The sequence below is a fragment of the Periophthalmus magnuspinnatus genome, chromosome 17 (assembly GCF_009829125.3).
Source record: "Periophthalmus magnuspinnatus isolate fPerMag1 chromosome 17, fPerMag1.2.pri, whole genome shotgun sequence".
NCBI lineage: Eukaryota > Metazoa > Chordata > Actinopteri > Gobiiformes > Gobiidae > Periophthalmus > Periophthalmus magnuspinnatus.
Window position 1 is genome coordinate 4019156 of NC_047142.1, and position 18870 is coordinate 4038025.

General features: G+C 40.8%; 1 protein-coding gene across 9 annotated transcripts in view; it reads right to left on the reverse strand.

Annotated features, from left to right (window-relative positions):
- The window catches only part of kmt2cb (lysine (K)-specific methyltransferase 2Cb), a 36861-nt gene extending 35912 nt beyond the window's left edge, over positions 1 to 949 (reverse strand). For all 9 annotated transcript variants that reach the window (XM_055228711.1, XM_055228708.1, XM_055228705.1 and 6 more), the window contains exon 1: positions 213 to 949. The gene's annotated coding sequence lies outside the window, so the exon portion shown is untranslated. The remainder of the gene's footprint in view (positions 1 to 212) is intronic.
- Positions 950 to 18870: the final 17921 nt, after the last annotated feature.

Below are 18870 nucleotides of genomic sequence, written 5' to 3' on the forward strand. Positions count from 1 at the left end.
TCCGTATGTTTTTGGGACTTTTTACTTGTGATAAGAGTTAAGTGTGGAGATCTGACATGCTAATTGTTTAACTCTTATTAATTGTGAGTCATTAGATCCAAAGGCGGTGACATCCCCCCCAAAACAGCAGACTGGAGGTGCGTAACGCCGTCTCCCTGTAACACCACGTAAACAACATTAATGGAGACGGTGTACATTGAGTTACAGCTTACCTTTCGACCCTATGAATACAGACTCATCCTCTTCATGCCCAAAATACTGGGGGATGAAACGACGCACTTCTATGAGCAGCTAGTTAGCGAGGGAGCTAAAAGAGCTAGCTAGCTTCTTTCCAGTGGAGCAACACTGCACTTCTCAAAAATGCATACTCTGAATATTCCAATAATGCAGGGTTTTTACTACCGAGTTGTCCCATTTGATGCAAAGACGAAATGTGTAAATCCAGCAGAAAAGCGCTTCAGTGGCATTTGGAGGATCACTTTCCTTTCTCCAATGACAGCTGTCGACGCACACGAGTTAGTGTTATATAGCTAGTTGGTGTTAGCCACCCAAGTATCCAGTCAACAGTTTTCCCATACATATACCAGGGTTAGAATCCAAGGTGGTGTAATGGCTTTAAAATGAAACTTTGTAGAGAAATCCTCCGTGAATGAAGCACGACAGAGATGCGTAAAGGCTGGGTTGGCAACTGGTCCTAATTTCTTGAGCTGCGCCAAGCTGCGGGACCAAACGGCCAGTTCACAGACTCTCTCCGCCAGCTTTCCACGCAGGAACAACCGTCTCCCGATACACGTAACCACAACATAACCACGCCAAAAACGATATATCACCAACTGCAATAGATGTGTTGTAAAATAATTTCTGAATTATCTCAAAATTAAGTTGAAAATGACGCTTCGGTGTAGTCAGTAACGGTGGCCATATCTAATGATAAGTGGCACCGAAGCACACCCCCTCGATGTGACTCAAAAAGTAGATCCCGCTCCCTCAACTCAGGTACTACACCTAGACACTTTCGGTCAACCACACAGCGCCAGTTACAGTTGTTTTGTTTGTTTAATACATATTCTAACGTGTCGATAACAATTTGATGGGAAAATCAAGTGGGGCGCCCTTTGGCAATTTCTTCAAAATACTCTCTGACCCTGCGGAGGGATATGGGCATTTAGTAAATAAAATAATGGTTGGGGAGAAACAGAAAAGATGGCGCCCGGATTTTTTTAGAGGCGGGAATGGATTTACGGTGATGGTCTGTTTAAATCCCCGCAAAAAAATACATATTTATACAGTATCTCCACTCAAAAAATATAGGCTGATACTGCTTTGTTTATCAGTTCTCTAGGACGGCTGATAAATTTTACAGAAATAGGCTAGTGCCAGATGTGACGTTATTTATAAAAGTTTTAATGCGAAGAGGAAACCAAATTCAATTAGTTTTGGGAAATAAGTGACTACAGTAGGACAAGCAGTGTAAATCTCATGTAATTCAGCGTTGTTTGGTGAATTATGGTAAGAAATATTCCTGCACTTGGCTTTAAATGAGACGCTTGGTCCGCTATTCTTACGTGTTAGCTCCCCCTGCTGGTTGATTTGAGGTACTGCGTGGATCTGTCCACAATCTGCTCGTGTTTGTGTCTTTGGGCAAGACACTTCTTCACTCAACCTGCCCTGTTAGCCTGTAAATGTTTGTGTAATTGGTGGTTGGACATGCTGTATTTTTGTCATAGTGGGATTGTTATTTATGCAAAACACAATCAACAAACCATTTGCCTGTAGGCTTATACCAGAGGGCAGAGGAGCACAGTTTGGTGAAAACAGGTAGAAATGACTGGTCAGGTCTATGGTTAGAATATATACATACATTAATTTCATATTCCACAATGCATGTGTGTTAAATTATAAACCGATCCTTCCAGAATTGTTAAAAACATCAGAGGTTCTGAGGGGTTCTGCGACTAAACAGAACTGAGTAAAAAAAAAACAAACAGTAGGATTTATACATTTGAGCAGCAAGTAGAGGTGATTTTTACCCCCTATAAGTCATTTCCAATTTTGTTTCACTCCCATTTGTCATAGAGTTGGGTTTAAAACTGAGAGTCATGAAGAATTTTCCTCATTTAACTCTCAGTGAGTGATTTTGAGTAAAGAAACTCTGGAACTTTTAACCCTTGAGTCCAGAGGACCTAATAACCCTCACAGAGTTACTATGGTAACCACTCCCCTTGTGAGAGAGAGTGCACGAGCGCACATGGCCGTGGAGCTGTCAGAGGGGCACAGTGTAGAGGCTGCAGGATGTTGGGACTCAGAGACAGTGGGACCAGGGTTTGGACGTCTTAAATGGGTGAGTTAATGTAAACATGTCCTCATTGTCTTATTTTTACACTAAGAAAATGGAAATCAGATCTATAGAGGATAATCTCCAACTGTATTAATATAGATAGATAGATAAACAGACAGACAGATAGATATTTTATTGATCGTGAGGGAAATTCAAGTTGAGCTGTAGCAAACATACTGCTCTTGTCAGTGGCAAGTGTCAAAGGTCTCAGTGCAGTGTAAAAACAGGAGGACTGGTCTGGTAGGGTCATATCAGATTTATTTATTATTAGGCCCGAGCCAGACGTCCCGGCCCCTGCACTGCCCTGGAGGACAATGTCCCAGAAAATTGCAAAAATCCAGCTTTAATACTAAAGACCCCAAGAAATAAATAATGAAAGATGATTCAGTCGGGCCACCTCAGTCTTTGATTTTGGTGGGGCTAATGGGAAATGGGAACCCCTGGAAAAAAAAACCTAAAGCAGAAAAATAAAACATGTCAAGCCATGCAAAAAATGATATTATGGCCCCACCCTAAACTCGACAGGAGGTCGGCCATATTGGATTAAACCCGTGAATGACAAAGAGCACACTGTCGTATTTAGGACACCTCCTCACACTAATTTCATTGCAAAAAGTCTCTAAACCCACATGCAATTAAAGCTGATCAATTATATCTTATATGACTTTGAGTGTGGTCATGGTGAAATTTCACCAAAACTGCAAATAAAAAATAAAAAAAAATCTCTGGTGTGAGTGTGCAGATTTATGAGCTCAACACAATGATATGCAAATCAAGTCAGTATCAAACAAAATAGTTCTCTAGCTTCTTAAAATCGTATTTTTAAAAATTTATATAAAACAATCTATTTGTCATGGACGTGTGAACATTTTCACAGATGACATGTTTGTGATGAGGCACAAAGTCGTATTACTCTAGCTGTTTGTTACATTTACATTTAATAGTAATTATAATTTATTTTGAAGTACAAAAAAATATATATTTCAAAAAGACTCAATAGTGCCATCTCAAAAATAAAAAAAAAAACATTACAGCAATGATATATATATATATATATATATATATATATATATATATATATATATATATATATATATATATATATATATATATATATATATATATATATATAAATCAGTCAGCCATTGCCAAATTTGTCATGCCATACTTCAGTTTATTACACCATACATTTTTATTGAAATGGTTGAAAAAGACTTTTCTTTTAAATCTGATGAATCATAAAATGTGGGTGTGGCCAAAGAAAAAGGCACAGCTCTGACATGGAGTGTCCTTTTGCCTGAGATTACACTTTGTGAACAGTGATCACCTGAACAAAATGATATACAGTTTACACAGCTGTGATATTAAATTGCTCTACAGCGCCCCCTTGAAATTTTCAATGGGGTCAAAGAATTTAATTTGTTGTAGATATTTGAAAGTTGGCACGAAGATCCTTCTTGATATACTGAACAAAAAACCCAAAGAGGACATACCTCTATCTGAAACCGTGTTACCATGGCAACATCAAAAATTGTGCATTTGAAATACAGTGGGGTTTTTTTCATCTGAAAATATGACTGGGATGAAAAAATGTTGTTTGGTGTAGACAATTCAAATTTGGTTCAAATATATTTCATGCCATCCTGAGCAAAAAAGCCAATGAGAACATACCTCCATCAGCAACAGTGTTGCCATGGCAATATAAAACACACAATACATGTGGCTCAGGCAGCATAACCTTGACCCATGTGCAATTAAACATTATTGTTTAGATTTTTATATTGTTTAGATTTTTATGAATCCTAAAATGTGGATGTCGTCAAGCCACAAAACAGTGGCCATTTTGAAAAGAAAAACGTATGTATTTCTCGCAGGTATTTGATATTGAGTCAGATCCAATGGGAGATGTTTGCGCATTGTCGACCTGAACACAACAATGTGCAATATATATAGCTACAGTATAAAACTGCTCTACAGCGCCCCCTTGAAAATTTGAATGGGGCCCCTAAATTTTAATTTGTTATAGAGGATTGAAATTTGGCACAGATATTCTTACTGCCAAACAGATCAAAATGTTAATGAGGACTTATGTGTTTTGCAATCATGTTGCCGTGGCAACAGCCACCATTTTCCATAGAAATACATGGGCTTTGATTAACTGGGAGGAAAGAAATGAGTTGGTCATAGACCATTGAAATTTGGCAGACATACTCAACACATCACTCTAAACAAAAACAGAGTATGTGGAGTGTATGTGTGTGTGTGTGTGTGTGTGTAGGGGTGTGTGTGTGTGTGTGTGGGGGTGTGTGTGTCTGTGTCTGTGTAAAAAAAGACACAAAAAAAAAAAAAACTCAAAACAACCTCATTTAGTTTGCACTGAAGGCTCCCAGAGTCTTGTGGATGTTGTACAGCTCCAGGCATCAGTGATCCATGTGTGTGGCATTGAGTCGAAGACTTTCTTCTAATCAGTCCAGGCAGTGCACAGGTCGGTCTGACAGGGTCTGCAGTCTCAGGCGACTGTTCGATCAGAAGCTGGTGTTTGGCTCCTCTGGTATCTTTGCAGATGCCCTGCTGTGCTGTGCTCATGGATTGATCCATGTGCCACTTATCTGAGCCACGATGATGCCTGACATGATGCTTCCATGTTGTGGAGAGACAGGTTCGTGGCTGATAGTTGGATGGGGCTGTACCCTTTGAGGGATCCTTTTGGATGAGGATCGTACGCCCTTTGGTTAGTCATTCATGGTGAGTCCCATCCCTTAGCAGCTGGTTCATTTGTGCTGCCAGACGCTCATGGAGAGTGTGAGTTTCTTCAGCCAGGAGGAGTGGATCATGTCAGGGCCTGGTGCAGTCCAGTTTTTCATTCCTGGACGTCTGTGATGGTGACTGGATTCTAAGAGAGAGTTCAATACTACATATGTATATATATTTTATCAGAGCAGTCTTGTTTTAGAGGATTCCCAGTGTCTACATCAATGAGCCTCCTTGGATTCCGGGGCTGAGCACGGTTTGTTGAGCCATTCTTTTACCCAGCTTTAAGTACATGCAGTACTTTTGTGAGTGAAACAGGCTTTACTGACCTTTGTTGTGCATATCTGTCTTTTTAATAGGGACAGTGATGTTACCTCCTGCTTCTACTTCTCCACCTTCTTCCACCGACATCGAGCAAGACAAGTTTATTTGTACAGCACAATTCATACACAAAGTAATTCAGTGTTTTAGTGTTTTACAGAATAAGAAAGACATTAAAATCACAATACAACAACTCAAAACATAAATAATCACAAATAATCATCATAAAATTAACATTAAAAGAGAAAAGCTGAGTCGAGAAATATGCACAGCTAAACAGAACTGTTTTAAGCCTGAATTTAAACATTGTCAAAGTAGAGGCCTGTCTCACATCTTCAAGGAGACTGTTCCAGGTTTTAGATGCAGAAAGTCCTGGTTTAGTCCTGGTTCAGTCCTGGTTTATTCCTGGTTTAGTCCAGTTTTAGTCCTGGTTTAGTCCTGGTTTAGTCCTGGTTTAGACCATGTTTAGTCCTGGTTTAGTCCAGTTTTAGTCCTGGTTTAGTCCAGTTTCAGTCCTGGTTTAGTCCTGGTTTAGTCCTGGTTTAGTCCTGGTTATACCATGTTTAGTCCTGGTTTAGTCCTGGTTTAGTCCTGGTTTAGTCCAGTTTTAGTCCTGGTTTACTCCTGGTATAGTCCTGGTTTAGTCCTGGTTTAGACCATGTTTAGTCCTGGTTTAGTCCAGTTTTAGTCCTGGTTTAGTCCAATTTCAGTCCTGGTTTAGTCCTGGTTTAGTCCTGCTTTAGTCCTGGTTTAGTCCTGGTTTAGTCCAGTTTTAGTCCTGGTTTAGTCCAGTTTCAGTCCTTGTTTAGTCCTGGTTTAGTCCTGGTTCAGTCCTGGTTTAGTCCTGGTTTAGTCTTGGTTCAGTCCTGGTTCAGTCCTGGTTTAGTCCTGGTTTAGTCCTGGTTCAGTCCTGGTTCAGCCCTGGTTTAGTCCTGGTTTAGTCCAATTTCAGTCCTGGTTTAGTCCAGTTTCAGTCCTGGTTTAGTCCTGGTTTAGTCCAGTTTTAGTCCTGGTTTAGTCCTGGTTCAGTCCTGGTTTAGACCATGTTTAGTCCTTGTTCAGTCCAGTTTCAGTCCTGGTTTAGTCTAGTTTCAGTCCTGGTTTAGTCCTGGTTTAGTCCTGGTTTAGTCCTGCTTTAGTCCTGGTTTAGCCCTGGTTTAGTCCTGGTTTAGTCCAGTTTTAGTCCTGGTTTAGTCCAGTTTCAGTCCTTGTTCAGTCCTGGTTTAGTCCTGGTTTAGTCCTGGTTTAGTCCCGGTTTAGTCCTGGTTCAGTCCTGGTTTAGTCCTGGTTTAGTCCTGGTTTAGTCCTGGTTTAGTCCTGGTTTAGTCCTGGTTTAGTCCAATTTCAGTCCTGGTTTAGTCCTGGTTTAGTCCAGTTTTAGTCCTGGTTTAGTCCTGGTTTAGTCCTGGTTTAGTCTTGGTTTAGTCCTGGTTTAGTCTTGGTTTAGTCCTGGTTTAGTCCTGGTTTAGTCCTGGTTTAGTCCTGGTTTAGTCCTGGTTCAGTCTTGGTTCAGTCCTGGTTCAGTCCTGGTTTAGTCCTGGTTTAGTCCTGGTTTAGTCTTGGTTTAGTCCTGGTTTAGTCCTGGTTTAATCCTGGTTTAGTCCTGGTTTAGTCCTGGTTCAGCCCTGGTTTAGTCCTGGTTTAGTCCTGGTTCAGTCCTGGTTTAGTCCTGGTTTAGTCCTGCTTTAGTCCTGCTTTGGTCCTGGTTTAGTCCTGGTTTAGTCCAATTTCAGTCCTGGTTTAGACCATGTTTAGTCCTGGTTTAGTCCAGTTTTAGTCCTGGTTTAGTCCAGTTTCAGTCCTGGTTTAGTCCTGGTTTAGACCATGTTTAGTCCTGGTTTAGTCCTGGTTTAGTCCAGTTTTAGTCCTGGTTTAGTCCTGGTTCAGTCCTGGTTTAGACCATGTTTAGTCCTGGTTTAGTCCAGTTTTAGTCCTGGTTTAGTCCAGTTTCAGTCCTGGTTTAGTCCTGGTTTAGTCCTGCTTTAGTCCTGGTTTAGTCCTGGTTTAGTCCTGGTTTAGTCCAGTTTTAGTCCTGGTTTAGTCCAGTTTCAGTCCTTGTTCAGTCCTGGTTTAGTCCTGGTTTAGTCCTGGTTTAGTCCTGGTTTAGTCCTGGTTCAGTCCTGGTTTAGTCCTGGTTTAGTCCAATTTCAGTCCTGGTTTAGTCCAGTTTTAGTCCTGGTTTAGTCCAGTTTCAGTCCTTGTTCAGTCCTGGTTTAGTCCTGGTTTAGTCCTGGTTTAGTCCTGGTTTAGTCCTGGTTCAGTCCTGCTTTAGTCCTGGTTTAGTCCTGGTTTAGTCTTGGTTTAGACCTGGTTTAGTCTTGGTTTAGACCTGGTTTAGTCCTGGTTTAGTCCTGGTTTAGTCCTGGTTCAGTCCTGGTTTAGACCATGTTTAGTCCTGGTTTAGTCCAGTTTTAGTCCTGGTTTAGTCCAGTTTCAGTCCTGGTTTAGTCCTGGTTTAGTCCAGTTTCAGTCCTGGTTTAGTCCTGGTTTAGACCTGGTTTAGACCTGGTTTAGACCTGGTTCAGTCCTGGTTTAGTCCTCCTCATGTGGCTCATGTTGGAGATGTTCTTTGGTGCTGGTCCATGGAGAGACTTGTTCACACTGAGCTGCTTTAAAGTCTCTGAGCCACAGGAGCCAGAGACCTGAGCCACAGGACACATGTGTGAAGTACTTCCTGGTTCTACCAGGACCTGAGTTTTCCTGTTTTACATATTACATTTGGGTGGAAACTGCCTGTGTTATGGAAAAATCATTGTTTTATTAAACAAATTCCAATTTGTGAGGAAATTTTTAGTTAAAAAAACTTTAAAATACAGTCCAGGACTTACTGTGGTACTTAGTAGATACTTGACTGGTAATTATGGTGGTACTTACAGTGGTAGTTACTGGGGTAGTTACTATGGTACTTCTGGTGGTACTTTGGCTGGTAATTATACTGATACCTACTGATACATACTGTTTAACTAATAGTGATACTTTGTGGTACGTACAGCGGTACTTATAGTGGTACAAGAAGTGATACTTGCACTAATAAGTACTAGTACTGTACTTACTGCATGTCGTATTAAGTGAATGGTTTAAAGAATATGTTGTTATGAGGCAGATGAATCTTTATTTCATTATAAATTCATAGAAAATACACAAGACAAAACTGTGAAAACACAAACACTTTATTATGACAAACTTCACATTAAAACAACAAACAGACTGAAAATAAATTTACAATAAAAACAATAACAAATAATAAAAAAAAAATTATACGTTTTAACACAGTGAACTATCAATACTTTACATCGAAGAGCAAAAGAACAAGGCTGAGAAGATGTTCATTGTAACGGACCAAACATCCATGTGACAGGGGCCATGTGACAGGGGCCATGTGCCAGGGGCCATGTGTCATGTGCCAGGAGCCATGTGCAGGGAGCCATGTGACACGTGCCATGTGACAGGGGCCATGTGACAGGGGCCATGTGACAGGGGCCATGTGTCATGTGCCAGGAGCCATGTGCCAGGGGCCATGTGACAGGTGCCATGTGACAGGGGCCATGTGACAGGTGCCATGTGACAGGGGCCATGTGACAGGTGCCATGTGACAGGGGCCATGTGCCAGGAGCCATGTGCCAGGGGCCATGTGACAGGTGCCATGTGACAGGGGCCATGTGACAGGTGCCATGTGACAGGGGCCATGTGCCAGGAGCCATGTGACAGGGGCCATGTGACAGGTGCCATGTGACAGGGGCCATGTGACAGGTGCCATGTGCCAGGAGCCATGTGACAGGGGCCATGTGCCAGGAGCCATGTGACAGGGGCCATGTGCCAGGAGCCATGTGCCAGGAGCCATGTGACAGGGGCCATGTGCCAGGAGCCATGTGACAGGGGCCATGTGACAGGTGCCATGTGCCAGGTGCCATGTGCCAGGTGCCATGTGACAGGTGCCATGTGACAGGGGCCATGTGCCAGGGGCCATGTGACAGGAGCCATGTGACAGGGGCCATGTGCCAGGGGCCATGTGACAGGAGCCATGTGACAGGGGCCATGTGACAGGTGCCATGTGACGGGGCCATGTGACAGGGGCCATGTGACAGGAGCCATGTGCCAGGGGCCATGTGACAGGAGCCATGTGACAGGAGCCATGTGACAGGTGCCATGTGACAGGTGCTCATCTGTGGTTGTCTTCTGTGTTTCCCACAGCAAAGGACTTGCAGGTTTCTACATTCATGCTGTTTATGACACAAACATCACATGAAGAAGAACTGCACATTAAACTACATATAAATATAAATATTTAAATATAAAACTTCAAAAGTGATGTTCATTTTCCAACATTTGATTGTTCTTCAGGCTTAATTTCCAAAATGTGTAGAATGAGGTTGGAAACATTTGGTATAAATGTTGTTTCTGAAACAAAAAACACCTCCCAAGTGTTAGAAGCAGATTCATCTGTATTTATGCTCTGGACTGTCCCTGGACATGGAAACAAAATAGGCCTCTGCAAAGAGCCGAATTTTCATTCAGTTATATCCCAACATATTTATGTGGTCAAAGTTAACCTTTAAGGTGTATTTTGCAAGAATAAATGAACGAATGAATTTAGTTTTGTCTTGTTAAAAAAATAAATATGTAAACAACCAAACTAAAATTAATTAATTCATATATTTTTCTAGAACAATGTAGTACAAAAATGTCAGCAGTGTTTTCCTGTTCCATTCTGTTTAAGTTTTTCATACGTTTTACTTTTCCTCCAGTTGTCTCTTTTGAGTAACACTGATCTTTGTGTCTCCTCTGTGTCTATATTAACAGTGTCCTTAAAGGGCTGCTATGACATCATCTCTTGTTTGCTCTGTGGGTCACAGGTGTCACTTTCACGTTTATGACTTGTGGCGGCTCCATTTACACCACACGAGGCCATTGACCTAATTACCCGGAAAAGCTGCAGAATGGGGTTTTTGCTCCTGCTCCTTCCAGCTCCTGATGGAGGCTCAGGGCTGTAGTACCCAACAGTCACAGCAGAGGGCAGCATGTCTCCATTCGCTCTGTGGAGGGGGTGTTATGTGCTTTATTCTAACATATTCAGATTTATGGATTTACTTTTATTGCAAAAGAGACAATGTAAACCAAAGAGCCCCAGGTTGAAGCAGACCTCTGCCAAGGCACTAGTCCAACTGAGCAACTTCTCGGCATGTAGTTCTTTCCAATGAGACAATTCATAATTCTATAATAACCTCCTTTATAGCCGCATTTATGTACAATAAAACCAACACATGTGAAATGCCCTTTGTTCAGATGTTCATAATATTTTCACAGACAATATCTTTTCTCTTGAAGTTGCCTCTAAAGTTTATCATTTAGCCGATTTTATCAAGTCGAATTTATCATCTTTTATGGCATGAAATGATAAGTTCACAGAGTAAAAATAAATGTGCTTTTAATACAGAGTCTTTTTTGAGAATTAAAGACCATAATTACATGCCATGTGCGTAATTGCCAGAGGAGCTCTTTCCCGGTTGTTGAGTTTAATTTGCACGCTCTGGCTATTAGCACAGAGGACCCATTCACACAAAATAGCAAAGAATTGTGATTAAAAAAGAAAAAAGAGCTCAGAAACAGAAGGTCTGAAGGTCAGGGGTTCGAATCCCGCTCTGGACATCATCATTATTTGTGACCTCTGATGAAAGCTGTAGTTGTGCAAGACACTTAATCCACCTCCCTCGAACACTGGTGGACGGATGAAGTGTTTTGAGTGTGTTCAGGGTACAAAAGTTAAATTAATTTACCTTAGTTCATTTGTTTTGACAGAGAAGACTTTAAACTATGTGCATGTTGTGTTTCATGTGGATAGACTCAACAGATAAAACCATAAACCAGCGCAACATGTCTGCATTTTAAAAAGCCGAGAACCATTTTAGCTTCACTTTTTAAATGAAAAGTTGAAACTACAGAGCCTGATCTTTCTCTCCAAAAATCCAGCCACCACTTAAACACTGCACCTACTGAAGCGAACGTGTTACGAGCAAAATAAACAGTTGCCCAGTTGAGTCATCCTGAGTCATGGGATACAGTGGCATTGGCAGGTGCAAAATAACAGTCGTGTCAGGTGAACAGATGGAGGATATTAATATAATAGACTAAAAACGAAACGTGAAACCAGACGCAGACCGGGCCCATTGTCTGACACACAACAGATCCCACTTCAGACATTAGTGTTTTCTATAGGAAGTAAAGTGGCCAGACAACTTTGAGGACTATTGTATTTAACTTTGTCTATTCCGGAGGTAATTTACACAGTCATAACAGGGAGGTAGATGTCGTTTCAGACTTTTAATAGATAGAAACACTTACAATTTCATTAAAACACATAAGAACATGAGGCTGATGCAGAGCTAAAGACTTTCACGACTTATGAGCAGGAAAACAACGTATTCACAGATCGATAGAGGGTTGTATTTGGCATTTTCAGAACATAAACGCGTAAGAAAAAGACCAGGATTCTATTGTAGATTCATATTTCAGAGCGTTTTGAACACAGAAGTTCCCTTGGATGTTGCACGACTGAGAGATTGCAAGATCACGTTTGAAAATTTAACAAACATTTCGAGTAGATCCTTTGCCAGTTTGTGTGAGATCGTCCAGTCGGAAAAAGAAAAACCTTCAAGAGCGCTACGTTTTGTGTCTGAAAAGTCGATTTACTTGAGCTCATTTAAGACTATATTCTCATTCTGTACTGCATATTACAAACAGCAAATATATACTCAACTTTCATTTTCTTCCCGCTTTATGTCACGAGGTCAGGTTCACCTTTAAATGCCACTTTTTTAAACCTGTTCCCAAAGCAGGGTCATGTTTGAACCCATAATATTAAACTAATCCAGCTTTGGGGGTAAAATAAAATTAAATCTAAGAGGGATTTTCTTTTCTGACTTTTTATACCGAGGTTATAATGTATCAGGGCTAGTCTCTATGAACAACTCTATTGCTCATGGCTGGCGGAGCTAATTAGAAACTATTTATAATCATATGGGATTATATCCAAGGAGCAAAAAAAAAAAAGAAAAAAAAAGAAAAAATGAGGCTAAACGGGGGCCACTGGGCGCTATAAATTTGAACAAAAGGATGTGGGTAATTCAGCTTTTGTAATTACTGTGTTATATTATTTTCATCTTCGTAGCGTTGATGCATTGATAATAATAATAATAATAGTGTGTTACAATAGCAGATCTGTTTTACCAATGAGCAGGATTCAAACTACCAACCTTCAGATCAGTGGACGAACACTTTATCAACTCCTGAGCTACTGTTGCCCTAATGTATGATAGAAAAGTCGCGTTTTTGTGCTGTGCTAGTCCCGCATTTCCAGCTCAGTCCATGTTATCCTGGTTAGATCTGAGGTATAATACTCCCTACAACAGTGTCTTGAAGGTTCTACTGTCCAGGTCTTGTACTCGTGGTAAATAAACTTGGATTTCCTGCTTCTGTCTCTTCCTACAACTCTCAGGCTACTTCATTTTATCCCACAGCAATATATTTATACTTTGCAACTTGTAAATCACACATAGCATAAGATTTGATTGAAATAAAATGAATAAAAGGCGCAAAGTCTTGTCGTTTTGCTAAAAGAGATGTTCACGTCGCAGTTGAGAGTGTAAAGTGCGGGCACACAGTTTACACAACCAGATACTTGGGTAACACAAAGCCATAAATCAAGTGACAATGCACTTGAATCATTTAGCAGGTCAAGTTTCGCAAAGTTTTTCAAGCTTCAGTGCAAAGTTGTCCAGAACAGAGTACAGGAAGACTCTTTAAAGTGACAAAGGAAACGAAAAGCGCGACTCGGCAGACAGACTGATGAATGCCAAAGCGCACAGTTTCATCAAACATGCAAATATTGTTGTTGTGCTAATCTGTGTCATGCAACTTTCTGGAACAAGGTCGGTTCTTTTGATATGAAGAAATACAGAAGGTTTTTGTTCGCTTTTTTATGCATAATAAGGAGGCGGGCTTTCATTACGCTAAATACTGACATGGTCTCAAAGTTGGCTGAACTCTCTGCTTCTCTTTACATTCTTCTTCAGCGTTGGGCATCGTCTCATGTTTCAGATTTACTCCACTTAGTAGTTGACTCAAGCTTCGGTCACACACACAGTCAAAATGCATATATCTGTTCATGAAGACTGTCAAATATCTCATTGTCCAAGGTTTTCTCTGGACTTTTACACTAAAATCTGACACCCAAGTCTACAATCTTCTCGTCCAATCACGTGGAAATGGACAAGAAACCCGGAAAGACAATCGCGCAACGCAGACTCCATCACTATCACTCAACGATGTGACAGGCAGTGACCGGAATATGAAATTTGACACAGATCTTTCGTCTTTGGTGTCATCTTTCCCCCCTAATTTTGTGCGTCCTTGCGTTTCACCAAATCGACTTTCTCTTGTGGTAAAAAGCCAATGGACTGTTGGCTTCCTCCCACCCCGACACACCCAAGAGGCCTTATTAAAGCCCGGGTTAGGTTCCATTGCTTTTTACTTTGTCTCATTCACTTCCCACTGTAAGAATCGTCTAATATCTGGATTGTCTTCTTGCGCTCCTTGGAGAGACGCAGGTACAGTACTGAAGCACAGCCCGAGGTAAGCCGCACTAAATTAGCTCCACAAAAAGCACTAGACCAGCTCAGAAGTGTTGGTCTGTGTTGGTAAGAGTAAACAATGTCACCAAAAATAAATGGCCGAAATAAGTCAAGCTGGATTTGTTCGCAAGCGGAACAGTTTCAGCTTTTAGCCACAAGGGGTTTGTAAGGATCAATATGGACTCCAGCCTTCCATTATGATTAAACGTATGTAACTTTCTAGAGGTTGCGCGCCATCAAGTCTGTAGAAACTGGAAGCTAAGAGCATACTTCCGAACATTCTCCATCGTGATAAATGTTTACAAACTGTGGCTTCAACTAATCTGGCAGTGAGTGTGAGTATAAGTATCTAAAAACTCAAACTTTTAGATACAGATGGTCGAAACACCCAGGCTCATTGACAAAAATTTTGAAGCCCGGGTCAAGAAGCAGCACATATGCCCCCCTCTAATAAATATTGTCTAATTTGGAGGAGTAAAATGCTACTGGTTTGAGCTTATCCCGATGTTTTTGTGTTAAATCCATATGTTGTATATATTTGACCTATATGCTTTACCATTGGTCCTTCGAGCCTAGAATGAAGGTCCATTTCGGGCCCCCTAAAACCGCAGGCCCCAGGAAAACAGACCCTTTTGTCCTCTCCCTGTCTACTCCCCTGGAAACACCCCATAAAAACTACTCTGACGTGGCGTGGTCATCTGCCCATCCCCGTTTCGTCCTAGGACACACTGTTCCGTCACTGCCTGTTAAAGAACCAAAGTGTACAAGGAAGAAACAATTTGGTTTATTTTACCAGTCCATTAAATTGTTGCCCATTTTTTGTAGCCATCTTGGATTTTCGACTCCATGGAGACACTAATAATTCCCACCACCAAAACAAGATGACAGACCGGGTCTTTGGCAAGCTGTGTGTATATTATTAGCACCACACTGTTCAAATTCCCACTGAACCATCAACCATTTCCACCCAAGTCATTTTCACAGATTTGAAAAAAAAAACGTAGCTTGCTTTCTCGCCGCGCTATATCCTCTATCTTTGGGAAATTTCATTTGGTTTTGTGGCACCACGAGGCAGCCATTTGCGGCATAAATCGCTTGTCTGACTCCAATAATGCCTCGTGCGATATCTCAAGCCGGCTGCAGACAATTCCACAGTCTGGCGTTGGCATATGAACCCCAGAGAGAGGGTTAGTGGGCCATGAGACAACACCAGCGAGTCTCTGTCCTCAAGCCATGACTGCAACTGAAGTGAATGTGACAAAGAAGATTGAGGTGGTTGGAACACAGCGCCGTTTTTTTTCCTCAGAGGAGTCGTGCCAATAAAGAAGTGAACGCTCGACTCTAGTGTTTGGGGCTCCATATTAACATATTATTCAGGAATAATTCTCTTAGGTCTGGGTTGTGCTGGGGGATTTTCCATGCATCAGCAATTGGCAGTATAAAGCCACACACTTTTGCATTCGAAAACCGCTCTAGAATATTTTTGCTATATTCATCGGAGGTGCTGGAAAGTGGAAACTGCATAAGTGTACTCCCGGCACAATATTTAAGTGTATGGAAATGAATTAAGATATTGAAGATAGATGAAAAATAGATGTTTTTAGGGTCAGTAGTGGAATATACTTCATTAATTTTTAACTCCAAGGCGCAGACGGTGTTGTTGTTGGCGAAGGGGAGGGAGATGGAGAGGTTGAGGAGGCTGGTGGTTCTGCCGTATTTCTGAGAGGGAAACGCTGTGATTGGCTGCAACCATTTCATTAGTCTAAGTGGTGTAGCTAATGTACCTATTGTGTGCAAGTCCGAGGGTTGATCTCCTTAGTCTAATGTAAATTTTTTAAAAGCAGTGTCGTAGGTTTGTCTTACAAAGTGGCTGCGCCCGATTCTTTCCGTTTATTGGAGTAAAATTTGTCGTGGCACAAATGTTACCGTAAAAGCAGGTCTTGGGGTAGAAATGAGATTGCCGTGTGACGTCTACATGTAAATACAAGCGCGAGAATCCGGAAGAGCGGCGTTAGCATGTTTGTTATCGTCGGCTTTAATGTGATGTGAAATGTGCTTATAAACTGATTGTAGTGAATAATTAAAGCGAGTTTGCACCCATTAGTGAATGTGTATGACAGAAAGAGTATTTGTATATCTGAAATTGAGTGATTGTGCCTGTGTGCGTGATTAAATTGATATGGTTGTGTGTATGTGTGTGTGTGTGAACTGAATGTTTTTAGAAATGTCGTAGTCGAGGGGTGAGATGTGTTGTATTAGATGTATGTATCATATTTTTTACAGGTTTTTCATCCACCTACACCAAACTTACTCTTACTTAACATCAGTCTGTCCAGGGACGACAGGTGGAAATTAGTATTCTTGCTATAACCTGTTTTTTTTTAAAGATATTGTTGTACACTGTCCCTGTCCACACTATTTTCTGATCTATGTTCATCACAAACAGACCTGGACTTGTGTTTTTTTTGTTTCATTCACATGTTTAACGCACAAACCCTGCACATTTAGGCTGAGTTCTTCTCTAAAACTGAAAACACTCCGTTCCATCTTATCATGTCATGTGATAATACTGGAAAAATGTCATAATTTGGATCATTTCAGCTCTGGAATTGTCAATCTCAAGGAGCTGTTAACTTGAAAACTACCACTTCATGACATCACAAGGTGCAACGTCACATTTTGAGCTTTGGAGATGTAAACAGACTAATAATAAAGTGTTACTCAAACATGTGTGATAGAAACGAAACACAACTCCAGGTCTGTTTTTGAGGATTTAACAGCATTATAACACGACTTAAACCTCACAAGAGTCGATTTTGTGGAATATAGGACCTTTAAAATAAACTACATCTGTTTTTCCACATTTGTAAGACAGTAAAAATCAGGTAAAATACAATGTCTATGAGCTAAGACAAGACATCAAGTTGTTGCCTCACACTGTGCTGGCAAAAGGTCAAGCTCAAGCTAAAACGTTTGTCATTAGCATAAGTGAAATTAGCTTAAAAAAAAAAAAGCGTTCAGTGTCAAAGTCTCAAAAGTCAAAATATGTCTAAATTAGTATTTTATCACCAGCTCGTGTACACATTTTCTTTCCTCAGAATCAGTGCTTGAGATGTGCGTGAACTCGACGATCGTCTAAACAAGAGGGTCAGGGTATCGCGGCGGCGGAGGTGAACTGCTGTAACACTGTGTTTAATTGGCTCTGCTGAGGTCTGTGATAGTGTGGAGGGCTGGCAGTGCGCCTGATCCCGCTGCGTGCGCGTGAACAGAGAGGTCCCGCCAGCAGATGGAGGGATGAGGGATGAGGTCCACCAGATACAGTGGATCGTGGGATCGCTTGCTTATAATAAAAGTTGTACAAAAAAAAAAGAGCTGGCATCGAAAAGTCTGTACTGCAGCCTGGGAGATATAAGTGCAATATGATCTTGTTCTTTTTAATATATGTGTATAGAAGGTCGTGTTTTTATACAGCGCTTTCTCACCTTAAAGTCACTCAAAGCACTTTACATCAAGCTGGAATTGCACCGCCAACCTGTGGGTCACTGATTTTGAGTGATCGACTAGTAATGTGTAGGTCAAGAGCAGGATTTGAACCGCCAACTTTCATATAATTAGATAAACGTTCAACAAACTGAGCGACTATCAACCATGTATATCTACCTTTTGCTATTTTATCTTAATGCAGCCGTCATAAATCATTAAATAAAACTGTTCAATAACTTTTTTTTTTGCCTAAAGCCTAAAAACCAGCCCTTTGTCTTTAGAATCTTTATGAAAATCTAACTTTTGTCCAATTAAAGGTATAATTTACAACGTGCAAGATGGAATTAGAATGTCAAAACCATTTAATTTTCCATGGAGATAAATACAGTTTATGCCATTCTGTGGAAGATTATAGCCAAAGAACTAATATTTCCATAGAAACAAGGAGGTCAGGTCAGGAAGGAATCGGGTTTGTGGAGATGCAAGCCCGCTAACAGGAAGGAAGCGTGTTTTTTAGTGTAATAAACCACAAAAAAAGGGAGAAAAACGGCTTTTATTTGTGTCCATTTGTTGGCTAAAAAGTGTCCTTGTCTGCTATAAATACTACGTAAAGGCCAGTACTGCTAGTTCTGCTGTGTTATATTATTATGAGTATATTATTTGACAGTTTATTGACGACCTCTCATTCTGTCAAGACTTTCACTTTCAAACCAAACACTGCCCATGCACTTTCAGCACGTCCGCACTTTGCCCGTTAAACTGATTAAAACGACTTTCACGGAGGCGTTTGAGTTTGATTTTTTAACAATATTAAAGCTGCATATTTTTCTCAAAGGTTTTTATACTTTTTTTTGTCACAAGTTACTCCATAAACCACAACAACAAGCACGCTGACAGCTTGATAGCCCAAAGAATGGCTGCTGCATCTCCTAAGTGGCATTTAAACACTCGGAGCCATCTCGTGCTGTCTTCAGTCCAAGCTTATTACCATGATATTTATTACACCTGGGGGAATGAAATAAATAAGCCAGGAGTAAACTGAGGGATGACTTTTGCATGCAAATACCGCAGAAAATGTGATTTGTTACAACTTTGCCAGCAGGTTTGACAAGTGTCAGTACACCGAATAAGCAAAGCGTTTATAATCTGTCACCAGGAGGAGACGGAAAGCACAAATTGGCACTATTTTTCTTGACTTTAATTCTTCTATAATGAATTCAAATTTGGTTGTGAAATTATGTAAAGTTGGGTAAATTATCCACATTTTTCAGTCGGGCTTCTTTGGGGACACTAAACAATCAAAAATGGAAAAAAATAAATAACAGGAAAATTAAAAAGTAAGAAGCAAAA